The sequence below is a fragment of the Panthera uncia genome (genome assembly GCF_023721935.1).
Source record: "Panthera uncia isolate 11264 chromosome C1 unlocalized genomic scaffold, Puncia_PCG_1.0 HiC_scaffold_3, whole genome shotgun sequence".
NCBI classification, from domain to species: Eukaryota; Metazoa; Chordata; class Mammalia; order Carnivora; family Felidae; genus Panthera; species Panthera uncia.
The window spans coordinates 101726663-101749604 of NW_026057584.1; the positions used below are offsets into that span (position 1 = coordinate 101726663).

The following is a 22942-nucleotide window of genomic DNA, read 5'->3' on the forward strand; positions in this document are numbered from 1 at the left end:
TCAAGCTCCGCCTTGCTCTGGACACAGCTGGCTGCCTACTTCACTCTTCTGTGGTGACTCTTCACTCTGAAATCCTCTCTTCTTCTGAGGCCTCAGTTTCCTTAGCTGTAAATTGGGACAATACCATGTCATGGATTTGTTGTGAACATTATTTGAGATGGCCTTCATGACAATGACCAGCTCACAGTGGTACTCAATAAATGCCTCAGTCTTTTCCTGCTCTATGCCAGGCCCCAGGATACAGACAGAGAGGCGTGGGGTAGCAAGGGAAGCCCCCTGCTTGGTTGAGTTTGGAGGTGGACCAGAGACCATGGAGAGCAGCAGGGGAGAAGGAGGAAGGGAAGGTGGTAGGGTAGAAGGAGGAGGAGTAGGAATGAGTGGGGGATACCTGGAGTGCTCCGTGCTGTCTGGGGAGCAGCAAAGAGGCCACGGAGGTTGTGGCAGGCTGGCTTTTGTAGCTGACAGCCTGGACTTTATAGGAGGCAGAGGCCGGGAAGTCACTGAAGGTGTTGAGGGACAATGCCCTTCCTGATGACAATGAGGTGTGGAGCGGGTTTGGGAGAGGAGGCAGGTGGGGAGGGGAGGGCGGGAGGTGGAGAGAGGCTGCTGACCCCAGGGGAGGGTACATGCGGGAGGCCCTGACTCAGGTGTAGTCAGAGACCCTGGTCCAGGCCTCCCTGCCACCTGCAGCCTCACATTGTCATCGCCCTTCCTGGGATAAAAGGCGGAATATTTGGATTCTCTCTCTCGAGTTGCCTTGACCTCGGCCTTGGGTAAGGAAGATGGATGGGTCTCTCCTTAGGGCGCCCAGCTTTCGTTTCCCTGTGCGCTCCCACTTCCTTGCGCTCCTGGCTATGATCACGAGCTGCACGGGGCACCTTGTTTGTCTTTGGCGGGGCGGGTTCCCCCTCGCGGACTTTGCTCTTCTGTTGGGGTTCCCGTGGTCTTCTCTGCTCCCGCAGTTGAGGGGGCTTCAGGGAGCACAGCGTACAGAGGCTTTGCACACCAGCGACATGGGGGGGTGGGGCGAGGAGGGCGGGGCGGGACGGTGGGCAAAGACGGCCTCCCCCTCCTTCTGGCTCCCAGCCCTGCATCCTGGAGGGTCTGGTGTGCTCACTCTTGTGCCCTAATGCCCAGCATGATGCTTGGCAGGTGGTTTGCGGTCAATAAATAATGGCTAAATGGACGCTTACCGAATGCCAGAATCTCTGTCTCTCTGAGTTCCAGGTATATAGCAGGTGTCCAATACACCTCCCCACCCCGGACCCTTATGGTCTTTTTAATTAAAAAATTTATTTATTTATTTATTTATTTATTTATTTATTATTAAATTTTTGTTAATGTTTATTTATTTTTGAGAGAGATAGAGAAAGACAGAATGCGAGCAGGAGGGGGGAGAGAGAGAGAGAGGAAGAAACAGAATCTGAAGTAAGCCCCAGGTTTGAGCTGTCAGCACAGAGCCCTATGCGGTGCTTGAACTCACCAACTGTGAGATCACGACCTGAGCTGAAGTCGAACGCTTAACCGACTGAGCCACCCAGGCTCCCCAGTAACTTTTTTTTTTTTTTTTAGTTTATTTGTTTAGTGAGAGAGAGAGAGTATGTGAACAGGGGAGGGGCAGAGACAGAGAGGGAGAGAGAGAATCCCAAGCAGGCTCTAAGCTGTCAGCACAGAGCCCAATGCAGGGCTTGAACTCACAAACCATGAGATCATGACCTGAGCTGATACCAAGAGTCTGATGCTTAACCAACTGAGCCCCCGGGTGCCCCCTTGACCCCCGTAGTCTTAATGCCCAGGACTTGGGGGCAGGGGCAGAAGCGACAAGCAGTGGAGGGGATGACCGTCTCATCCCTCATCAGGGCTGATCTGTCCCATGTCTCCTTGGTGCATTCCAGGAGGCCCTGTGTTGTTGCGAGTATGGCCCAGGTGACCCGGGACTGTGTATGTGGGGAGCAGGGGCGGGGTAGTCACAGGAGAGGCGTTGCCTCTGTTCCACGTCTCTGAAAAGTGCTGGCCTCTTTCTGGAAATTGCTCACTTTTCTTATCAGTGGGTTTGGCAGCTGTTGGGGAATTTCTGGAGGGAGGGGCTCCTGGAAGGAAACCACCATCAGACTGCTGTTTCCCTAGAAGCCCAAACACAAAGGGTGGTGTGGAGCCGGTGCTACAGAGGGACTGTTTTTGCCTTAAGAACAAGCCAGATCATGTCAGAAAAAGGAAGGCCGTTATCCCTGAATCTCATGTTTTGTTCCAAACGATGGTCTAAGTGTGTGGGGATTTCAGCAGCTGAGGTCGTGAGGCTGGACAGAGAAGGAACTCTGCATTAAATGGTGGCAGTCGGGTGGGTATGATCCCCCTGGTACAGTGAGGAGGACCCAGATTCCTCTGAAAGGCCACAGGGCAACCCTGTGATTCATTTGTTATTGTCCTCATGTACCTAGAAGTACTCAGAGAGGGAAAGAGCCTGTGTGAGGTCACACAGCATGTATTGATGGAGCTGTGCGTTGGACCGTGCCAGGTCTCTGAGTCCAGAGCCATGTTAAAGCATCCCCTTCAAAGGGAGGAACAGCAGGCCTGCCATCCCCAGTCTTGTTCTAGATCATTCCAGGCCTTCTGTCCATCAGAGCTACCCTTTTCACATGCCAGCCTCCTTGGGAGTGGCTTCTCCTTTGTGTGCTGCTGAGTCAGTGAGAGGTCGGCTTCCAGGCCCCATGTGTTGAGTGTTGGGGACTTAGAGATGGGGCCCTCATGGTGGGATTTCAGGCCACCACCCGCTCAGTCTCTGGCTAGAGCAGTGAGAGCTGGGCTCCAGGGGAGGAGGGAAGGCGTCTCTACTAGGAACTGGGAACAGGAGCAAAGTCAGTACTGGAAGCTGGAAAGGAATCAGTAGCCGCAGGACACAGGCTCCATCAGTCACAGGGCTGTGTTTGTCCTTGGCCCCATCAGAGCTGACAGGGCACGTCGCTGTGCTGCACCAGCAGACAAAGCCACCGGGGCTGTGATGACCCATGGTGAGAGAAAACCCTGCATCATGTGCTTGCCCCCTCTCCATACTCCCTGAGCCTGCCCAAGGAGGTAGACGGAGGTGGCTCTAGCTGTGCATAATCCCCCAGAGCCACAGGGCCCGAGGTCCCCCACAGGGAGAGAAACAGCCCCTGTTTGGTCCTAGGGAGGCAAAGGACCAGTGGAGAAAGCTCAGGGCAGAATCCAGTTCATAAGACAAGCATCCATGGAGTGAGTGCCTGCTGAGAGCAGGGTCCCCAAATGGAGAAAATGGCTACTTCACTCCTGTTGGGGGGGGGGGGGGCTACTATCAGCAAACAGACAATAAGTGTTGGTGAGGATGTGGAGAAGTTGAAAACCCTTGTGCACCATGGGTGGGAATGTAAATGGAATGGCGGTTCCTCAAGGAATTAAAAATAGACCTGCCACATGATCCAGAAATCCCACAAAAAGAATGGAAAAGCAGGGGCTCGAAGAGATATTTGCATACCCATGTTCGCAGCAGCATTGTTCTCAAAAGCCAAAAGTTGGAAGCAACCCAAGGGTCCACCCGAGTGCATACACAAAGTGTGGTGCACACACAATGGAGTATTATTCAGCCTTCAAAAGGAAGGAAATTCTGACACCCGCCACAATATGGGTGAGCCTTGAGGACGTTATGCGACATTAAAATGAGCCAGTTGCCAAAAAGCAAATACTGTATGATTCTGCTTATAGGAGGTACTTAGAGTAGTCAAATTCATAGAGACAGAAAGAAGGCAGCTGCCAGGGTTTGGGGGAACGGGAAAGCGGGGAGCTTGTATTTAATGAGAGCAGGGTTTCAGTTTTGCAGGATGCTCTTTAGTTCTGGAAAAGGATGGTGTTTGCACAACAGTATGAATGTGCTTAGTGCCATTGGACTGTACCCTTTAAAAAATGGTTGAGATGGTGAATTTTATATTATGTGTATTTACCATAATTAAAGATAATGTAAGAAGTTAACTCAAAGCAAAATGAAGTAAAGGAAACCAAGGGGCTCCTACAAGGAATATAGGCACCAAGCACTTTGCTTTGTATTATTTAACCCCCAACCAACCTCCGTGGAACAGCTCTCTCCTTGCAGACAAGGAAACTAAGGCTTAAAGGCATGATAGGTCTTTTTTTTTTTTTTAACATGTATTTATTTTTGAGAGAGAGAGTGACAACGTGAGCAGGGGAGGGGCAGAGAGAGAAGGAAACCCCGAATCCAAAGCAGGCTCTAGGCTCTGACTGTCAGCACAGAGCCCGACGCGGGGCTCGAATCCACAAACCACAAGATCATGACCTGAGCTGAAGTCAGACGCTTAACCAACTGAGTTACCCAGGTGCCCCAAGGGCATGACAAGTCTTGCCCAAGGCCCCCAGCTGGGAGGTGACAGGCCAGGACTCAAATTATTCTTACATTCTGGGCAAGAGCTGTGTCATACTATAGCATTGGGCACTCTGTCTGCTGGGGTCTTAGGATTTCTGTTGGGGACCCACCCTCACACTCATCAGACAGCAGAACAGAAGGAGCCATGTAATTGGTTGTGAAACTATATGGACAGATCAGCGAGGCCTGAGTCATCAAGGAGGCTTCTTAGAAGATGAAGTGAGGTTGGGTAAGGCTGGAGGTCATGCCTGATCTGCCTGCCACTGTTACCCTGGTCCCTAAGAGGTTTCCAGTCATTATATGCTGAGAGAATGAATGGATGCAGGTTGCGGGGGGGGGGGGGGGGGGGGGGGGGGGGGGGGGCTTCCTTAGGAGGAAGGCTGCAGGAAGCAATGGGGAAAGAACTGGACCTGAAGGGGCAACCCCCCCTCCTCCCTGTGGCTTAGGCCTGCCACACACCATTTCATTCAAGTCCCTCAACTGTCCCCACTGGGGAGATGTTATATGCCTTGGGGGGAGTCCCTCTGTCCGGGACTCAGTTCCTCCCCTCTTGACAAGCACAGCACCTGGGGGCTTTGACCATGTTAGTGGGTGGGGCCACTGAGATTTGCCCACCCAGAGATCCCTGGGCTTGGGCTAGGTTGTCAGGTTTTGCAAGTAAAAATGCAGGATGTCCAGTTAAATTTGAATTGCAGGTCAACAATGAGTAATTTGTAGTGTAAGTATGTCCCCCGTATTGCATCTATACTTGATGTGGCCACCCTAGCCTTGGGGCTTTGTTAACTGAGAAGAGGTGGGAGGATGGTCTCTCTGGGTGTCGCAGGACAGGGGCCTCCTGACCTCAGACAAAGGCCTGAGACAAAGGCCTGCCAAAGGCCTGAGTACCAGACCCAGCTTGTCACAGCTCTGCTGAGACCCACGAGGCAGACTCTGTCCAGCCACTACCCAGTGTGAGCTGACCAGGCAAACAGCAGGGGCCCTAATTACCAAGTGTGATAACACCTGTTATGTGCCTGACACTGCTCTGTGTGCCATGCAGAGCCCACGGTGGGAGACTACACTGTCAACGTGTTGGGGTCTGTGTTCTAGATTTGCCTACTGTTTTCTGTGTGTGCCTTCCCCATCTCCTGCCTATATCCTCCAGACCCTCAGACAGCCCTCTGGCTGCCAAATTCCGTCTCCTATGTCCACCATCTCATGCCTACCTTACCAGGGCACCCCAACTCATGAATAGCATGCCCTTTTCCTTGAGTCTCCCAATCAAACTTTCTCCAGCTGTTCCCTCATTCATCCATCCACCATCCACCCATCCATGATCCATCCATCCATCCATCCATCCACTCATCCATCCATCCACCCATCTACTCACCATCCATCCATCCACTCATCCATCCATCCATCCATCCATCCACTCATCCATCCATCCACTCATCCATCCATCCATTATCCATCCATCATCCATCCATCCATCCATCCACTCATCCATCCATCCATCCATCCACTCATCCATCCATCCATCCATCCATCCATCCATCCATCCATAGTAAGTATTTGTTGAGGCTTACTATGGGCCACCATAGCAGGCATTTTGATGTATAATACCTCAGTACGAGGAAGGATTAAAAGAATTCTATTTAAATGTGAGTGGCTGACAATAGCCAACAGCTACAATTTCTGGTTAACTGAAGGTCCCGATCTCCTATGTTTAAGCATCAAGTGATCTAGGGAGATATTTTTTAGCCTTACCTTTACATACCAGCCACTCCTCCAGGGAAGTTCCTGGAGGTGGCTTCAGGCTGTGATAAAATGGGGGTAGGAACACTGTGGGGGGCCAGGAGTTCTGTGAGACTTCAGCAGTTAGGAGCTGAGCTGGTTCTGTCAAAGGCCTCTTCCTTATCTGGGTGCCCGCTCAGGAGGCGTTAGAGCACAGACCCTAGAGGTCCCAGACAGCTGGTGCCTGGCACAGCTCCTGCCCATTGCGGGTGCTTGGTGTAGACCTGAGACTAACTGTCACTGTACAGAGAAAACTGAGGGCAGAGAGGGGAGGTATCTTGTCCAGGGTCACACAGTTTGCAATTGTTGCTGGGAAGGCGGTAGAGACTGTGATAAAGAGTATGGATTTTGTTGTCAGGCACAGTTGATTTGAGGCCTCATCTGCCTATCAACCTCACTGCCCTATCTGTAAATAGGAAATCACAGCTCCCTCTTAGACTCCCTCATGAAGGATGCTATGATGAAGTTATAAAGTGCGGGGCACAGTACCTGGCACGGTGCCAGCCTGAACTCCTCAGAGGAGGGTGGACCTTGGTCTCTGTGGAGAGGCTCCCCACAGCCTCACTTGGCCCAAACATGTCCCTTCTGAGCTCTGGGCCTCTCCTCCTCCCTGTGGGAGGGGAGGGCAGGCAGGAGTGGGTCCCGAGGGACAGAGAGCAGAATTCCAACCTCTGGCCAGCTGGCCCTTCCCACGGAGCTGCTGTGGCCGGGTCTACGCAACTACCCGGAGAGTAGATTGCTTCCCGCAATTTATGGCCCCGAGTGCCAGGACTGGGCTTGTCACCCGCACAGATTGTGCAATGAGGCTTCGCGTGTGCCCTTCCCCCTGCAGGGGCTTTTATCTGGTTGCCTGGAGGTCAGCACCAGATCTAAGGTGTTCACCATGCAGGTGTTCTGGAGCAGGGAGCGCGTGTCTCCACGAAGATGGGAGCCGGGGAGAACATGAGCTGGCATGTCATGGGGATTAGCAAGAATGATGAAGACTTAGTCTTTAATGACAAGACAGATTCGACTTCCTTTCTGGGAGATAACTCTGTGTAAGCTATGATGGCAGAAAGATAAATCTAGCTAATTCAATAATTTAGAAACAAGTCACTCTTTTTTTTTTCTAACGCATTTCCCAAGTAGATTAATTTCTTTTGGAAGAGGAAAGCTCAACTTCTAGTTAATTGCTGAGGCCTCTGCCTTTCCAGCAGAACAATTCCCAGGAACAGCTGGTTAGCTCCTGCTGACTGGCTGGGGCTGCAGCGACCACATAGAAAGATAGTAATGAGGAAAGAGAGGCTCTCAGTAAGACGCATAGCAAAGAGTGGTTTTTAAACCCCTAGTAAATCTTTTATAGTGGCAATACCTAGATTGAGCAACAAAGTCAACATTTTGAATTTGTTTGGGAATAAGTAAATGCTAGGGGCTTTTCTGTAGCTTTTAGCAAACAGCTACAAAGAGAGGAAGGTTTGGGGATGGACGGTACCCAGGCTTTGGAGAGGATTCTAATCGTGTGTTACCCTTATCTGGCACCTTGAGCGAGGACTTGGGAGTCTGACCCTTTTTCTGAGGAGGGATAAATCACTCCATTCTAGTAGTTCTGAATTAAAGATCTCCAGTCCTCCCCTGAATCCTTCCCCTGGCCTAGGACTTCAGGTTTTGATCGACTGGAGACCCAAATGCTTAGGAAGGGGTGGGTATCCATTGAGCTGTCATTAGTCATTTAGTCCTACATGTGACGGAGACTGTGAGACCTGGTCCTGAGAACAGGATGAGGTCACAGGAGGTGGGGAGAAAACACACGGGCACAGAGGAGCAGAGAAGCACAGAATAGGAAGATGACCCAAGTGCTAAAGATAATCTCCATCTATTTTTGCCATTTACAGTAAGATTCTTTCCATGGCCATCAGGAGGCAAGAGCGGTTTTTGTTTTTCCATGTATAGATTAGTGGCACCCTTTGTTTTCCAGTCCAGGTAGACAACAAGTACCAAGGGTCCACAGTGATGTTAGGGCTTGTCAGACTCTGTCCAGCAACACCATCTGTTTAGATAATGCTGCAGGCTCACGAGAACAAGTGTCTGACGCTAGCTGACATGCTAGGAAATTGGTCTGCTGTCTGTTCCACATCTCTTCCTGCCTGGCTTTTGAGCACGATCTCCCTGGGGTCAGAGCACCTCTGGGGGCCCCTGACTTTCAACCCTGCCCCTGCTTCGTCTGGGATTTGGCAGGAGGAACCCCAGGTTTAGTCGTCAGCCCTCTTGCTCCCCTCCCCCTGCAATTGCCCCACATCTCCTGTTATCTGAGGACAAGATCAGCCTTCTAGCCTCTGCTTCTGTGGAACCCCACTTTGCTTGGACTCCTGGGACAGACTCCTAACCTCCATTCCCACATCTGTCCCTCGCAGCCCATTTTCCACACTACAGGTCTTTTTAAAACCTGAATCAAACATGTCACCCTCCTGGCTTGAACCCCCTCATTAGCTCCCTGTCACACTTGGAATAAACTCCCATCTCATTATCATAACCTAGAAGCCGCCACCTAATCTGGCTCCTGCCTCCCTCTCTACCCTTGCGCGGTCTCACTTCTCCCTGCTTATGGTGCTCCACCGGGGCCTCCTGTCTGTTCCAAAGAGGACCCGGCTTCTTTCGGCCTTAGGAGTTTGCCCATGCTTGTTCTTCTGCCCGAGATATTCCCCTCCCCTTCCTCCAACTGCCAACCTTTTCCGAGATTGATTCCTTTCCATCCTTCAGGGCAGAGTTTAAATGTCACCTCCTAATAGAGACCTTTTTTTGCTACCCAGTCTCAAGGAACTTGTAATGACACAATTTGTAATTACTGAGTTGTTTGTCTACTGGCTTATTACCTGTCCTCTGAGCTGTTCACCACAGTGTCCCCAGCTGAGCACACCTGAGGGCCTTGTATCTGTCAGAGCAGGCTAGGCTATGTGGCAGTAAACAAACAACTTCCAAATCCTAGTGCCCTCAGACCACAAAGGTTTGTTTATCGGTCATGCTAAATGTCCACCACAGGTTGGCAGGGGGACCGCTGTGGACATTGTAGGGTCCCAGGCTGATGGAACAGCTGTGACCTGAACATTCTCAGTGGCCATACCAAAGAGACAGGAGCGATGGAGGGTCTCGCATTGGCAAATAAGTCCTCTGGTCTCCAAATAATTTATGTGTTACTTCCACTCACAAGTCATTGGTTAGAGCCTCACCCAACACAGGGAGCTAGAAAGTTCAATCCTACCTGGTGCCCAGGAAGGAGAAGTGGAAATATTTGTTAAAAGCAGTAAAGACTCATACAATACTCAGTAAATACTTTTGAATAGCAAACCTGTTTGCCAGATTATTTTTTTTAAACCATTTTTAATGTTTATTCACTTTTGAGAGACAGAGAGAGACAGAGCATGAGTGGGGAGGGGCAGAGAGAGAGGGAGACACAGAATCCGAAGCAGGCTCCAGGCTCTGAGCTGTCAGCGCAGAGCCTGACTCAGGGCTCCAGCTCACCAACCATGAGATCATGACCTGAGCTGAAGTCTGACGCTTCACTGACTGAGCCACCCAGGCGCCCCGCAGTAAATACTTTTGAAGGAGGGAGTGTCTAGAATGTTCTTTCCACAGCTTCGGCCTCTGGAGGTAATCACTAAACTAACGTTTGTTGGGGCAACTGGGTGGCTCAGTTGGTTGGGCATACAACTTCCACTCCAGTCATGATCACTCGGTTTGTGAGTTTGAGCCCCATGTCAGGCTTTGCACTGGTAGTGTGGAGCCCGCTTCAGATTCTCTGTCTCCCTCTCTCTCTGCCCCGCCCCCCCTCAAAAATAAACACTAAAAAATATTTTTAAACGGACATTTGTTGAGCACTCACCAAGATCCTAGCACTCCCAAGTTCCTAGTGGAGCTACTGCTCCCATTGGGCAGCTGGGGAAACTGAGGCCCACAGAGGTTTAGTCACTTCCTAAAATAACTGCTAGTTATATGGTAGAGTCCTCCTTTGAACCTACGGTTCCCGATTCCAAACCTGTGCACTTAATCATTACTCCATAGGAAGAGGTTTGGGTCTGATTCCCCTTCTAGATTATAAATATTAGAGAGCTTCCTTTTTGAGACACCTCCTCCCTTTCTCCCTTTTAGTACCTAGCAGAGTTTCTCTCATATACTTAGCATGCAATAAGTCATGCAATGACTTATGAGAAAGATATGAGAAAGATAAAACAATATTTAAGATTGTGTAACACTGGGATATTCTTCTCGTTAAATGTTTTTTGGTAAGCCTGTTACTGAAGACTAAGGTAAAGCTTCTGTGCCTTTTGAGGGAGCTATTGGTGGAGGGCCTGTATGTGTTCATTGCTTTACACAGCAATCTAATCAAGGCACAAAGCCTCTCATATAATACACATGTATTCTAATGTATAATTATTAACAAGGAAAGTATTAGCTAGCTGCTGTGGATATCAACTTGAACAAGAGTTTCCATTCCTAGAGATTATACAGGGGGGCATTTGAACAATTGTGATACAGTGTGACCTGCCATGAGGTTTGTGTAGGGGTCAGTGGGGCCACACATCCTGCTGAGCAGGGTTGGAGAGGATTCAGCTCTGGGGGGGCGGGGCGGATAGTTAGGAAAATCAACCCGAGGTGAAGCCCTGTTTGGGTAGAAAACTACAAGTTTCCTGTATCATTTGGAGGACAATGAGGGGGGCAGGTTGTGGGTGAAAAACCTGTCTGTACCGAGCTAGCCCATTGCACTTCCTGCCTCCGGGAACCTGGGGTTAGGATTCGGAACCTTGTATGTGATCTGGATCAAGTTATTACTAGGCATTGGACAAGTAGCCCCATTACAGCTAATGGGATGTCATTTAGCCAAGCGAGTCGTGGCGACAGGCGGAGGTCCCGCTGTCTCAGATGCCCCAGGCCGGCGTCCGGACAGCAGCCTGGACCCTTAGACACTCCCGCGATGCATCGCAATTTTGGTTTTTCTCTATCGGTCCTCCCTACCCTTTTGCTTTCCACTAGTTTGGCCTCACTCTGACCTAAATCCACGACTGGAGCGCCCTCCACCCGCCCACGCCCAGAGTCCCCAGACCAGCTCTACTCCACTGCAGCAGCGGTCACGCGCAGCAAGTCCGGCCGGCCGCCCGCCCGCGGAAAGCAGGAGGAAGTAGAGGTGGGCGGGGCAGGCGTGCCGAGCCCGCCCCTCCCGGCTGAGGCGGCTTCTTATTGGCAGACCCTCCTCCCCAGCCTCTGGGCCTCGCTTCGGATTGGCTAATATGCTCTTAGTGGGCGTGGCCCCAAGGGGGAGGGCAAGAGCGGAAGGAAAGCGCGCTCTCTCGGGAGGCGGGGTTGCCTAGGCGACGCCGGGGGCGCGCTCGGGGGGTGGGGAAGCAAGCCAGAGGCTCAATGACAAATCGGCAGGGGACTGCTGGGGTCCGGCCCCGGGTGGAGGCGAAGGAGAGGGCGGGGCAGGCTTAAGAGCTGCGGGATCAGTGCGGACGGCCGAGGCAGCGCGGGACGGGTCCCAGGTAAGGGTGCCGGTGCCTCGACAGGCCCGCTCCGGGCGGGGTGGGGCGCGGGCTGGGGAAGTGGGGTGCACCGCCCTGCGCTCGGTGACCGCCTGCCCCCGCGCCCTGCGCGTAGGCTGTGGAGGGAGGCGGAGGGCGACACGGGGTTGTCGGCCCCGTTCGGCCACGGCAGGTCCCCTGGAGAGAGCCTCCCGGCTTCCCAGCCGGCCGGGGGCTGAGGAAATGGGGGCGGCGCCCCAGCCTCTCCCTTTTCGCCGCTCCTTCCCTTTTCCCACAAATGGCCTCTGCTTCCACTTCCTGCCCTTTAGGGCCTCCAGCCCGAGTATGGTCCACTTCCTCAGTCCCTTAGTTGCCGCTGTGGGCAGGGTAAGAGCTGTAGTAAGTGTTGCAAAAACTTCCTAGTACCTTAGGAACTTGGACTGAACTGGGGCGGTGCTCCAGAAGTTGTTTGGTCTGTTTGTTTTTGGTCCTGTCTTGCAAGTGAGCATAGAGCTGTTTCTTTGCCCCCCCCCCCCCCCATCCCGCTCCAGTTCCTTTCTGATAGTAGGACTGCCACCGTCTGTGGCTTTCTAATAGGAAGCACCACGGACTTGAACTGTGTGGCTGGACCAGGCGTCCACTCCTCTTTTCTTGCCCTCTTGTGGGTATATGAGGTTATCCGTGTCGGGGTGGGTTTAGAACTGCTGAGGGCAGAGATAGCTGTGCCCAGGCTGCTTGTTTGAGCAGTGTCCTTTCTGTGCTAATTTACAGATGAATCTTGGAAACATTGGAACTTTGGTATTGTTATCAGGTGAGCCTTCAGGGGAGAAGTTTTTGTTTCTGGTGGACTGCTTTAGAATTGCCCATGGGCTCCTGGGTGGCTCAGATGGTTAAGCATCAGACTTCAGCTCAGGTTATGAACTCATGGTCTCTGAGTTCGAGCCCCACGTGGGGCTCTGTGCTGACAGCTCAGCAGCCTGGAGCCTGCTTCAGATTCTGTGTCTACCTCTCTTTCTGCCCGTCCCCCACTCTCTCTCTCTCAAAAATAAATATTAAAAAAAAAATTTAGAATTGCCCATGGAAGAGTCTTGGCTGATTGTTCATTTGCGTCCCCTGTGACGTCCCTTTGTAGAACAGAGAACTTTCTGCTTTGACCTAGCTTTCTAACTTTCTTTCTTTTTAAGTTTTGGAGATGGATAGTGGGCACTGATTGTCAGAGAGTATAGCATATCTTTTAGATGTGCACATGACCTGTGTTCAGCAGAGCAACGAAGATTCTTGGAGGTCAGAGCTCAAAACAGGTGAAGGCAATATTCCCTAAACCTGGAGCAGTGGAATTAGAACGTGGAAGTTCTCAGAAAGGGAGTGACTGGGGAGGTGGTGTCGAATATTGGGAAGAAAAGGAAGGCAAGATGTGAAGACCTAGGTGTGATGCTGGTTTTGAAACTTTATTGGCGGTGGGGTCTTGAGCATGACTTTTCACCTCTGTGTGCTGGAGACCCCACGGCAGTAAAAAGGTGGTAAATAGTTATGCCACCTGTTAGGAGTACACGAAATTGGGCATGTTTAAGGTGTTCTTTGTGGTAGTGGGGGTGGAATGGAGGTAAGGGTGGGAATAAGGCCAGAGATACACATTCCTTATGTGTGGTTTTTAAAAAAATTTTTTTTTAACGTTTATTTATTTTTGAGACAGAGACAGAGCATGAACAGGGGAGGGGCAGAGAGAGAGGGAGGCACAGAATCTGAAACAGGCTCCAGGCTCTGAGCTGTCAGCACAGAGCCCGACGCGGGCTTGAACTCACGGACTGTGAGATCATGACCTGAGCCGAAGTCAGACGCTTAACCAACCGAGCCACCCAGGCGCCCCTCCTTATGTGTGGTTTTAGTCCTGTCCCATAGACTGCTTTCTTCTGATCGCATCTGGGTCTTAACTTCCTTTTCTATTCATGGGATTTCCCACTGAAAACAGTGGGTATCTGAGATCTTGGCAAGATTTCCCTAGTGGTAGACGCTTTCCCAGGACTTTGTGAATATGGGACCCAGACACATAGGTAGGGAGACAAGAATTAGAATGTCAGATAGGATCTAAATGGGTGTTGGTGAAAGGTGGAAGAGGTAGAAAAGTTCTGAATTCTTAATTCTGCCTTCATTCTTTAAGGTTCTTGCCTTGGCTGGAGATGGCTCGGGACTCTGGAAATTTGTAAACCAGAGTTGAGGTAATCCTTTGTGCCACATCGCCCAGTCCCACAATGCCTCTTTGCATTCAGTTACTAAATCCCTCTCCACTCATGAAATTTATGGAAGTTAGAAACATTGTTGGAAACCTTTTCTGAAAGCTAGATTTGGAGACAGGATAACACCGAAGAGCTGCAGTTTTTGGAAGAGATCTTGGTGAGCTCTTCTGAGGTTCCCAATGTAACTTGTCTCAAGATGATAAGGCAAGAGTCCCACTTTTCACTGGATCCAGTTGCTTCTGAGCAAATAACTAACCCCTGCTGTTAGATATGCAAGACACTTGAAGAAAATTTTTTTTTCAAGAGAATGCATGTTGTTGAGAAGTCCGAATCAAAGAAAACAGAGTGCCAGAGAAAATGCAATCTTTCCTAATCGTGGGGGAGGTGGGGAAGGAAGAGGAAGGAAATGAACATTTATAGAGTATCTGCTGTCCACTTGGCACCGACCCACTGATCTAAGCAATACCAGATACGTATCTGACCTTGGAGATTTGACCATGAGCTGGTTCCTTTAACTTCTCAGTTCTCTCGGTTACTTAAGAATACAAATATGGGCGTATATATGTACATATTCTTAGAGGTTTCAAAACGGAGAACCCAGTAGGCAAGAGGGTGTATGAGCTTTTGGACGGGTGAGAGTGGGGAGAAACATGACGAGAATGTGGACGCGGAAAGTCAAAGAGGGAAGGTATTTCAAGTTTATGTTACTCTAAAAAAAAAAAAGGTAATGCTTATAATTTTTGTGAGTGTTCCCTATGGTGGTTGTAGATGACTCTTTGAGGAGTTTGTGCGTTTTGAAAACAATTGAAATCTGAATGCAGAGAGTGGTGCCATTAATTGATAATTAATTGATAATTGATTAATTGACATTGTTGTCATTGTTGCTTTTGCCAGTGCTTTGTGGGCATCTTATATATAGTGTGTACATGTATTTTCTTCACGTAATGGCATGAGTTGAAGGAAATACAGTGGTTTGGTCATGTGTGGCTGGCTACCTCTAAAGTTCATCTGTCTTGAATGAATTTTCTACTGCTGTATAATAAATTAGCCCAAATGTAACAGCTTAAATCGACAGACATTCGTTGTCTCAAACCGTTTCTGAAATTCAGGAATCCGGGAGCAGCTTGGTTGGGTGCTTCTGGCTCAGGGTCTCTTCGGAGGTTGGAGTCATCTGATGGCTTGACTGGGGTTGGAGACTCTGCTTCCAGGGTGGCTCACTCTCCTGGCTGCTGGCTGGAAGCTTGAGTGCCCCACCATGAGGGCCTCTTTGTAGGACTCTTCACGACGTGGTGACTAAGTTTCTCCCCAGAGCAAGTGATCTGAGAGAGGGAGAGAGAGAAAGAGGACAGTCAAGATGGAAGGTGTGATACCTTTGTATCTAATCTTGGAGGTGACAGACGTACCCTCACTTCTACTGACACATGGACCAAACCTGGTACAATGTGGGAGGGAACTATACAAGGAGACCTTGAGGACCCTGGACATTCTTGGAGGCTACCAGATTTCCTTTTGAAGGTTTAGACCAGACATTATTGAGCAAATCTTTGTCTCATATGCTTACGAAAGTATGTATGATGGGAGAATAAAATGCAGCCAGGGTTTTTACCATTTTAGAAACTTTTAATATTTTACTTTTAACTTTATGTTCTTTCTTCTGTTTTTTCATTGTCAGATGCTAGAATTAATTAGCCAAATATGCAGTAGCTTTGGAAATTAGAAATTTAAATCTAGCTGATCCTTAAACCAAATGGAACAGCTGAGTTTTTTTTTTAACCCTAAAACAAATTGGTAAAAAAAAAAAAATTATTGCCAAAATGATCTCCTTGATGAACAGCTTAAAATTAGTCATTAATCATCTGTGTATTTTTAAAAATAAAATTCACTGGCAAAGGAACTAAAAAAATCTTAAAAAACCTGATCTGTGCCCCTCTCTTCCAATTATTATAAATCTTTGGGCAATATGTATTTGGCCAGCAATTTTTCATTTCTCTTTTTAAAACCTAATACCTTTAAATTTTTTTTAATGTTTCTTTATTATTGAGAGATGGAGCATGAGCATGGGAGGGGCAGAGAGAGGGGGAGACAAGGAACGTGAAGCAGGCTCCAGGCTCTGAGCTGTCAGCACAGAGCCCAACGGGGGGCTTGAACTCACAAGCCACAAGATCATGACCTGAGCTGAAGTCGGGTGCTTAACTGACTATACCACCCAGGTGCCCCAAAACCTAATACCTTTTAATTATCTACCTGGATGGAAGGACTTTATTCTTTTAGCTTCTAGATGAAATCTCCCAAAGTGTCTATCGGTGGAGAGAAGAGGCATCCTGAGCCTGAAGCCTGATTCAGTGATTTCTAAGTTCCCTTCCAGCTCGAAAACGTCTCTTCTGTGATTCTAGTATTTTCATATAACAAATATCCTTTGCACAAAGCATATTTGGAATGAGGGGTTTCACAAGTCATGTTAAATTGTAACTTCAGAAACCTAAGTGTGGTGAGAATGGCTTTTGTTCAGTCCGGCCCAGTTGAAGGTTGCTCGAGTGGTCATGAGGCCGCCTGGAAACTCAGCAAAGCTGGCATTTCCTTTCTTCCCATTTTGGCCCTTTTCCCATCCACTGCCCTAATTTGTGAGCTAGTATCTTTCTTTTCTTTCATCCTACCTCTCCTGGCATCCCCCCCCTCCTTCCTTCCACCCCAGTCTGCCAGTAACAACAGGAAAGGACTGGTGGACTGTCGTCCAGTGTGGATTAGCTGATCCTGTTATCAGTAGTGGATGTAGTCATTGTGGGACCTCTACTCATCCTTGTGTGTTAAGCCTTTTTAAAAATCTAAAATTACACGTGCTCATTCATTAAGTGCTGCCATTTTTAACTTCTAGAGGGGTTCTGGACCCAATTCCAAGGCTGTACGTGTGTGTGGTCCCCCCCCCCCCCACCACCACTGTGCAGTTCTCTGACACCAGCTGGGTGTCTACATTTTAACTCACTTCTGACACTGTCTGCGTGGAGACGGCATCAGATTCCACAGATTAAGGGTCTGGCCCCCCAGGACCACGCTCTACTTCAGATGCCAGTCGCAAGCCCAGATCGTTCCCTGTGCTTCTGACCGACTCACTACAAACCAGAGGTGCCCGTGACCCCCTGCCTGGGTTTGATTAATGTGCTAGCGCGGCTCACAGAACTCAGCAAACCCATTTATTCACGAGATCAGGGATTTATTACAGGGGTATTAAAGGAGACAAATCAAGAGCCAGACGAAGAGCTACGTAGGGTGAGGCATTGAACGAAGGAGCTTCTGGCCTCATGGGGTTGGGGGCCTGCACGTGGCACGTGGTTCCCTGACCTGGAAGCTCTCCACACCTCCTTTTGGGGTTTTGTGGAGGCTTCATTACAGAGACATGATTGATGAAATCACTGCCCCGCAGCCCCTTCCCCTCCCAGCAGGCCCTTCCCTTCCCAGGAGGTCAGGGGGGTGGGACTGGAACTTCCAACCCCCTGTTCAAGGTGGGTTCCTCTGGCAACCAGCGCCCATACTTAGGTGGTCTAAAGGTCACCTCATTAGCACAAACCTAGTTGTGGTGGGAAGGTCGTGTTATGAATAACACGACACCCATTCCACCTTTTTGGCTCTGAGGCTTTTCAGGAACTGAGGACAAGAAGACTTAAATATTATAACAAAAGATGTTCCTGTTGCTCTTTGCATTCAGGAAATTCCAAGGGTTTGGGGAGCTGCGAGACAGAAACTGGATGAAGACTAAATATACATGAGAAATACATTTTGGCCATCTGAAGGAGCAAGTATGTATTTCTTATAAATCACAGCGTCACAGCCTCCTAAATAGTTCTAAAGTCTAGCCACTTTCCCCGTCTCCACTGTCATCCTCTTAGGCCCCCATTGTCTCTGGTCTGGCCTGCTGGACCTCCCACATCTGCTCTTGGCCCCTCTGGTTTCCCGTACTTTAACTGGAGTGATCTTTCCAACATGCAGGACTAATTATGTCACCCCTTTGCTGGAAGCACTTCAGTGGCCTTCCATTGCCCTCATTGGAAAGTCTGCAGTCTCTACAGTGCTGGGCCTGCGGGGTCTCAAATGATCTGGCCCTTTCCTTCCCAGTGTACTATCGGCTCATACCAGACCCTACCTCTTTCTTTCCGCTCCGGGCAGCCACGGGGGTCTTCTTCGGTCACTTGACTGTGTCTTGCTTGCTTCCTGTTGCTTCAGGTCTTCCTAAAAGCAATACAAGAAGGGAGCAGAGCACGTGAAAGGAATCCTAGGTAGGAAAGCACTTGGCCTGCTCGTGGAACTGAAAGAAGGCAAAGCTGGCCAGGGAGAGGTTGGTGAATAGTGGCTTTGGATTTTATTCATGGGGCGCCATAAAGGGCTTTATGCCCACTTTTATTTGCGGTTTTGGAAAACTCACAGTAGGGGCTGTGTGAAAAATAGGTTGAAGAGGGGCTAAAGTGGCCATGATAAGCCACTTTGAAAGGGGTTTTGGAGAGGGAACCAGTAGAATTGGTCACGAACTGAGTTGGGGGAGAGGCAAAGGGAATCCAAGATGACTCTCAGGTTTTGGCTTTAGTAATAGCTTGGGCACAACTAGTCACTTGAGTTACTACTACTAATAGTGGAGATGGAAAAGGTTTGAAGCAGGGAAAGAAGAATCGAGAGTTCTATTTTGGGAATGTTAAGCTTGAGATTCTCACAGGACAGCCACGTGGGGAGAGGTGGCAGTTTGGCAGAGGGATAGGAGTCTGGAGGTCAGGAGGATTGTCTAGGCTGCATTTTAGAAGTTTGGGAGTGGCGTGTAGGGCTGCGGGAATGGATGAGGTCACTGAAGGGGAGTGTAGGGGCGGGAAGACGGAGCTCTGAGGAGGACTGACATTTAGGAGCCAGGTAGAGGGGGAAGACCTGGCCTAAGATGCCTGACAGAGAGCTGCCAGAGAAACAGCAAGCCCCGGAGGTGGGGGGTGAGGGGGAGTGTGGTGCTCTAGAGGCCAGAAGGGACAGGATCCGGAGGGAGACCCCAAGAGGGGTCTTTGAATTGGCCTGCTCCGGGCCTTCCCTTTTCCAGGCAGGGTTGGCTCGCAGTTGCCACATGCTCTTTGGTGAAAGCGGAGGGCATGGGAAAGGAGAAAGAGAACAGTTTTGTTTTTTTAAAGTTTATTTATTTTTGAGAGAGAGACAGAATGCAAGCAGGGGAGGGGCAGAGAGAGAGGGAGACACAGAATCCGAAGCAGGCTCCGAGCTGTCAGCACAGAGCCCGGTGCTGAGCTCTAACCCTTGAACTGTGAGATCATGACCTGAGCCGAAGTCGGACGCTCAATGGACCGAGCCACCCTGGCGCCCCAGAAAGAGAACAGTTTTTATTGGAGTTTGCAACGTGGGGTTTAGGGGTGACCCTGACCAGCCCAGTGTCTGGAAGTTATGCTGGGGGAGGGAGCCACGCTGGAAGGGAATTTGTAAATGAAGTAGGGAGGAAAGGAAACACAGGGCCTTGTTGTGCAGAGTGGGACCCTTGGGCCAGGACTGATCTGGGAGTTGGTAGGCAGTGCACTCTGGGCTCCCCTCTAGACCTATGGAATCAGAATATAAATTTTAACAAGATTCCCAGGTAATTACAAGTTTGAGAAGCATTGGTATAAATAACCAGGGCTACAGGGAAATTGTGTCACTAGCTGGGGGGGACAGATGGCGATCACAGGGGTGTGTATGTTTAAGATGAAGATTCAGTAGACCGCGTCTGTATGCTGTTGGGGGTGATCCCCTACCGAGGTAAAGACTGATTAATGAGGCAGGAAAAAGGGGACAGCGACAGGAATGCTGTTCTTGGGTAGGGGGGTAGGGACGCATGGAGCAAAGCCTGTGTGGAGTGCTTGGCTTTGCTACCAGCAGGAGTGTGCTCTTCGTGCAGCGGGAGACAGGGAGGAGGTGGGTAAGGATGCTGGTAGGTTTGCAGATTTGGCGCAGGAGCAGTGAGGGAGTTTGTGCCTGATGGCTTGTGTTTGGGAAAAGTGAGGTAAGATCATCTGTAGAGCGTGAGCTTAGGGAGGGCATAGGGGAGAATCAGTAAAATTTCTAGGCAGCGAATGCCCGTTCCTGGTTTGGGATCGTAAGTGCATTTAACATGAAGTTTCGTAAGGCTGGCTGCAAGGGTCTCTTTCCCTCTCCAGCAGCGTTGATGTTGATGCGTGCCGGGTGCTGGGGCTGGAAAGGAGTGAAAGGGGCCAGGGCGGGAAGGTACCAGTGAGGGGGCTTTCATAATGTGAGATCTAAGCTCCTGAAGGAGGGAGGTGGGGCCCGGGGAGGTAAGGCACAGAAAGAAAGTGCTAGAGGCCAGTGCTTGCGAGTAACCATCAGGCGGGGAACCACGGTGGTAGTAGCAGCAGCTACTGGGGTAGTGGGTATTTACGCGAGCCCGAGCCCCAGCCAGAAGGAAGGAGGCCGAGGCTGGAGACATGTTGGAGGCAGCCGCCTCTGAGGCTGACGTGCCGGGCATGAGCACAGCAGTGTTAGGTAGGAGGAAGGAAAGGGTTTTTGGAGAAGAGGAGGACAAGGACTTGGGAGAGGCCGAGCTCTGTGGCAAGTTGTCCAAATGGGCACAGGAGTCACTAAGGGGGATAACAGGAGAAAGGGGTCGAAGGGAAGTCTGTGAACCAGAAGCAAATACCACCAATAGATGAGGGCAGTGAGGATGTCCATAGATGACCTGAGGGCAGCAGGGTGGGGGGAAGCTGATCGCCAGAGCCTTGAAGATAAGGGGCTTTTGCAAGAGGAAGGAGGGGAGTATTGGAGGAAGGATGTCCTCTACTGGAAGTGACAAGTGGGAGGGAGGAAGGACACTTATTTCTTCCTGGCCCTGAGGCACATGGCAGGAGAGGAAGATAGTGTCTACTTAAGATATGGTGTCCCCAGGGCACAGCAAAGTCTCAGGGAAAGCTAAAAGCTAGCGGAAACTTCTTGGAAGAGGTGGGGGGTCTTGAGTTGGTTGGTGTTCTCCTGATTGTGGAGGGTGGGGGAAAGGAGTCATTTCAGAGGAAGGCGGAAGTCCTGTTTTTCCTCTCTAGTTACCCCAAGATAGGCGGGGCAGGTGTTCAGGCCGGGTGGTAGAGAGACTCACCCAGTCATATCGTGATCCGGCCCTCTTCCCTCCCAGTGTGGTGTCCTGGCAGGTGTCAGCTCCGCTGGCAGAGGACTGAGTCTCTGCAAAGAAGGCTCCCCTATTCTCGTCCTTCTTTAAGGACTGGCAGCTTATCCCGCCTTCGAATAGGTCTGGCTGGTAGGCCAGTTTCTTTCTCAGGACTTTCTAGACTGTCAGAATGATGTTCAAAAGTCAGTTAAGTGCCTGCTCAGAGCCGGGTATTTTCTCACGTAATGTTAACAACCCCCAGGATACAGACCCTCTGTGTGTTTTACGGATGAGGGTGAGGCCGAGGAAAGCAACTTAACTAAGGGCATTAGCTTCCCACAGGCAGACTCCAAACTTCAAGTTGACTGTTTTGTCTCACACTGTAGTTGGTATATAACTACTTCAAAAAATTGTGGTAGGGGCGCTTGGGTGGCTCAGTTGGTTAAGCATCTGACTTTGGCTCAGGTCACGATCTCACCATCTGTGTGTTTGAGCCCCGCGTCGGGCTCTGTGCTGACAGCTCGGAGCCTGGAGCCTGCTTTGGATTCTGTGTCTCCCTCTCTCTCTGCTCCTCCCCTGCTTGTGCTCTATCTCTCTTAAAAATAAATGAACATTAAAAAAATTAAGGAATTGTGGTAAAATATACATAACATAAGATCTGTCATTTTAGCAATTATTTTAAAAGGAAGCTCTATACCCAAGGTGGGGCTCAAACTCACAACCATAAGATCAAGAGCCACATGCCCTACTGACTGAGCCAGCCAGGCACCTCTCCATCATTTTAGTGATTAAAAAAAATTTTTTTAATGTTTATTTATTTTTGAGAGAGAGAGACAGAGACAGAGGTCAGATCATGACCTGAGCCGAAGTCAGATGCTCAACCAACAGAGCCACCCAGGTGCCCTTCCAACACATTTTTAATTATCCCATTCTGCAGCTCTGTGCTCATAAAATACTGACTTCCCTGGCTCCTGGCAACCACTATTCCTCTTTCCATCTCTATGAATTGACTCTTCTAGGTACCTCACGTAAGTGGAATCATATAGTATTTGCCCTTTCGTGTCTGGCGTATTCGACTTAGCCTGATGTCTTCCAGGTTTATCTGCATTGTAGCTTCTGTCAGGATTAAATTCCCTTTTAAGACTGAACAGTATTCTGTTGTACGGATGTGCCACATTTTGTTTTCCATTCATTCATCAGTGGACACTTGGACTGCTTTCACTTTTGACTGTTGTGAATAGTGCTGCGGTGACCGTGGGCGTACAAATCTGTGCAAGTCCCTGCTTTCAGTTTCTGGGGGTATGTTCGGGGGGGTATGTAGTAAGTGTTTTCTGTCGTGTATTTCCTCCTTGAACTTGTGCTGTAGTTGCCTGTGCCTCTCTCTCCTTAATGAGCTTTCTGATCCATAGTTCTGTGTCAGTGATAAAAATTCCGGTATTTCACACCGTGTTTGAAGGTCTTCCCCACCCTACCCTAGTCTGCTGATGGAGCAGCCTAGTGTCACGGCTCCAAGAGTAGGCTCTGCAGCCAGACTGCTGGGCCTACCGTCCCAGCCCTGCCACAGACTAGTTACATGACCCAGCAAATTCTACACGCTCTGAGTGCGTGAGATACCCTAGTAGATGCCGTACAAGTGGAAATAGTAGTAGAACGTCTCTACCAGGATTGGTTTGGGGAGAGTAGTTCAGAACAGGGACATGTATGCTAGTTCCAAATTTGACCTTCTGCGACTGAGACATGCAGTGGTTCTAATGTCTCCGAGGCTGCCTTTGCGGGTGGAAGGAGCTGGAGTCTGGATAAATTGGTAGACCTCTCCAAGGCCAGTGCAATCCCCAGGTTCCATTGGGGATGAGTGTATAGTGGGAGAAGACTTTGTTTCAGAAATAACTGTATACTTAAAAAAAAAAAAAATCAGAGCTTGCAAATTACCTGTCAC

The 22942-nt window shown here is 49.8% G+C and overlaps 1 protein-coding gene across 2 annotated transcripts in view; it reads left to right on the plus strand.

Annotated features, from left to right (window-relative positions):
• The first annotated feature begins 11510 nt into the window (after positions 1–11510).
• The window catches only part of RALB (RAS like proto-oncogene B), a 44040-nt gene continuing 32608 nt past the window's right edge, over positions 11511–22942 (plus strand). The window contains exons 1-2 of one of the 2 annotated variants that reach the window (XM_049616224.1): positions 11511–11673; positions 17587–17677. The gene's annotated coding sequence lies outside the window, so the exon portion shown is untranslated. The remainder of the gene's footprint in view (positions 11674–17586; positions 17678–22942) is intronic. The other variant, XM_049616223.1, reaches the window with a different exon arrangement.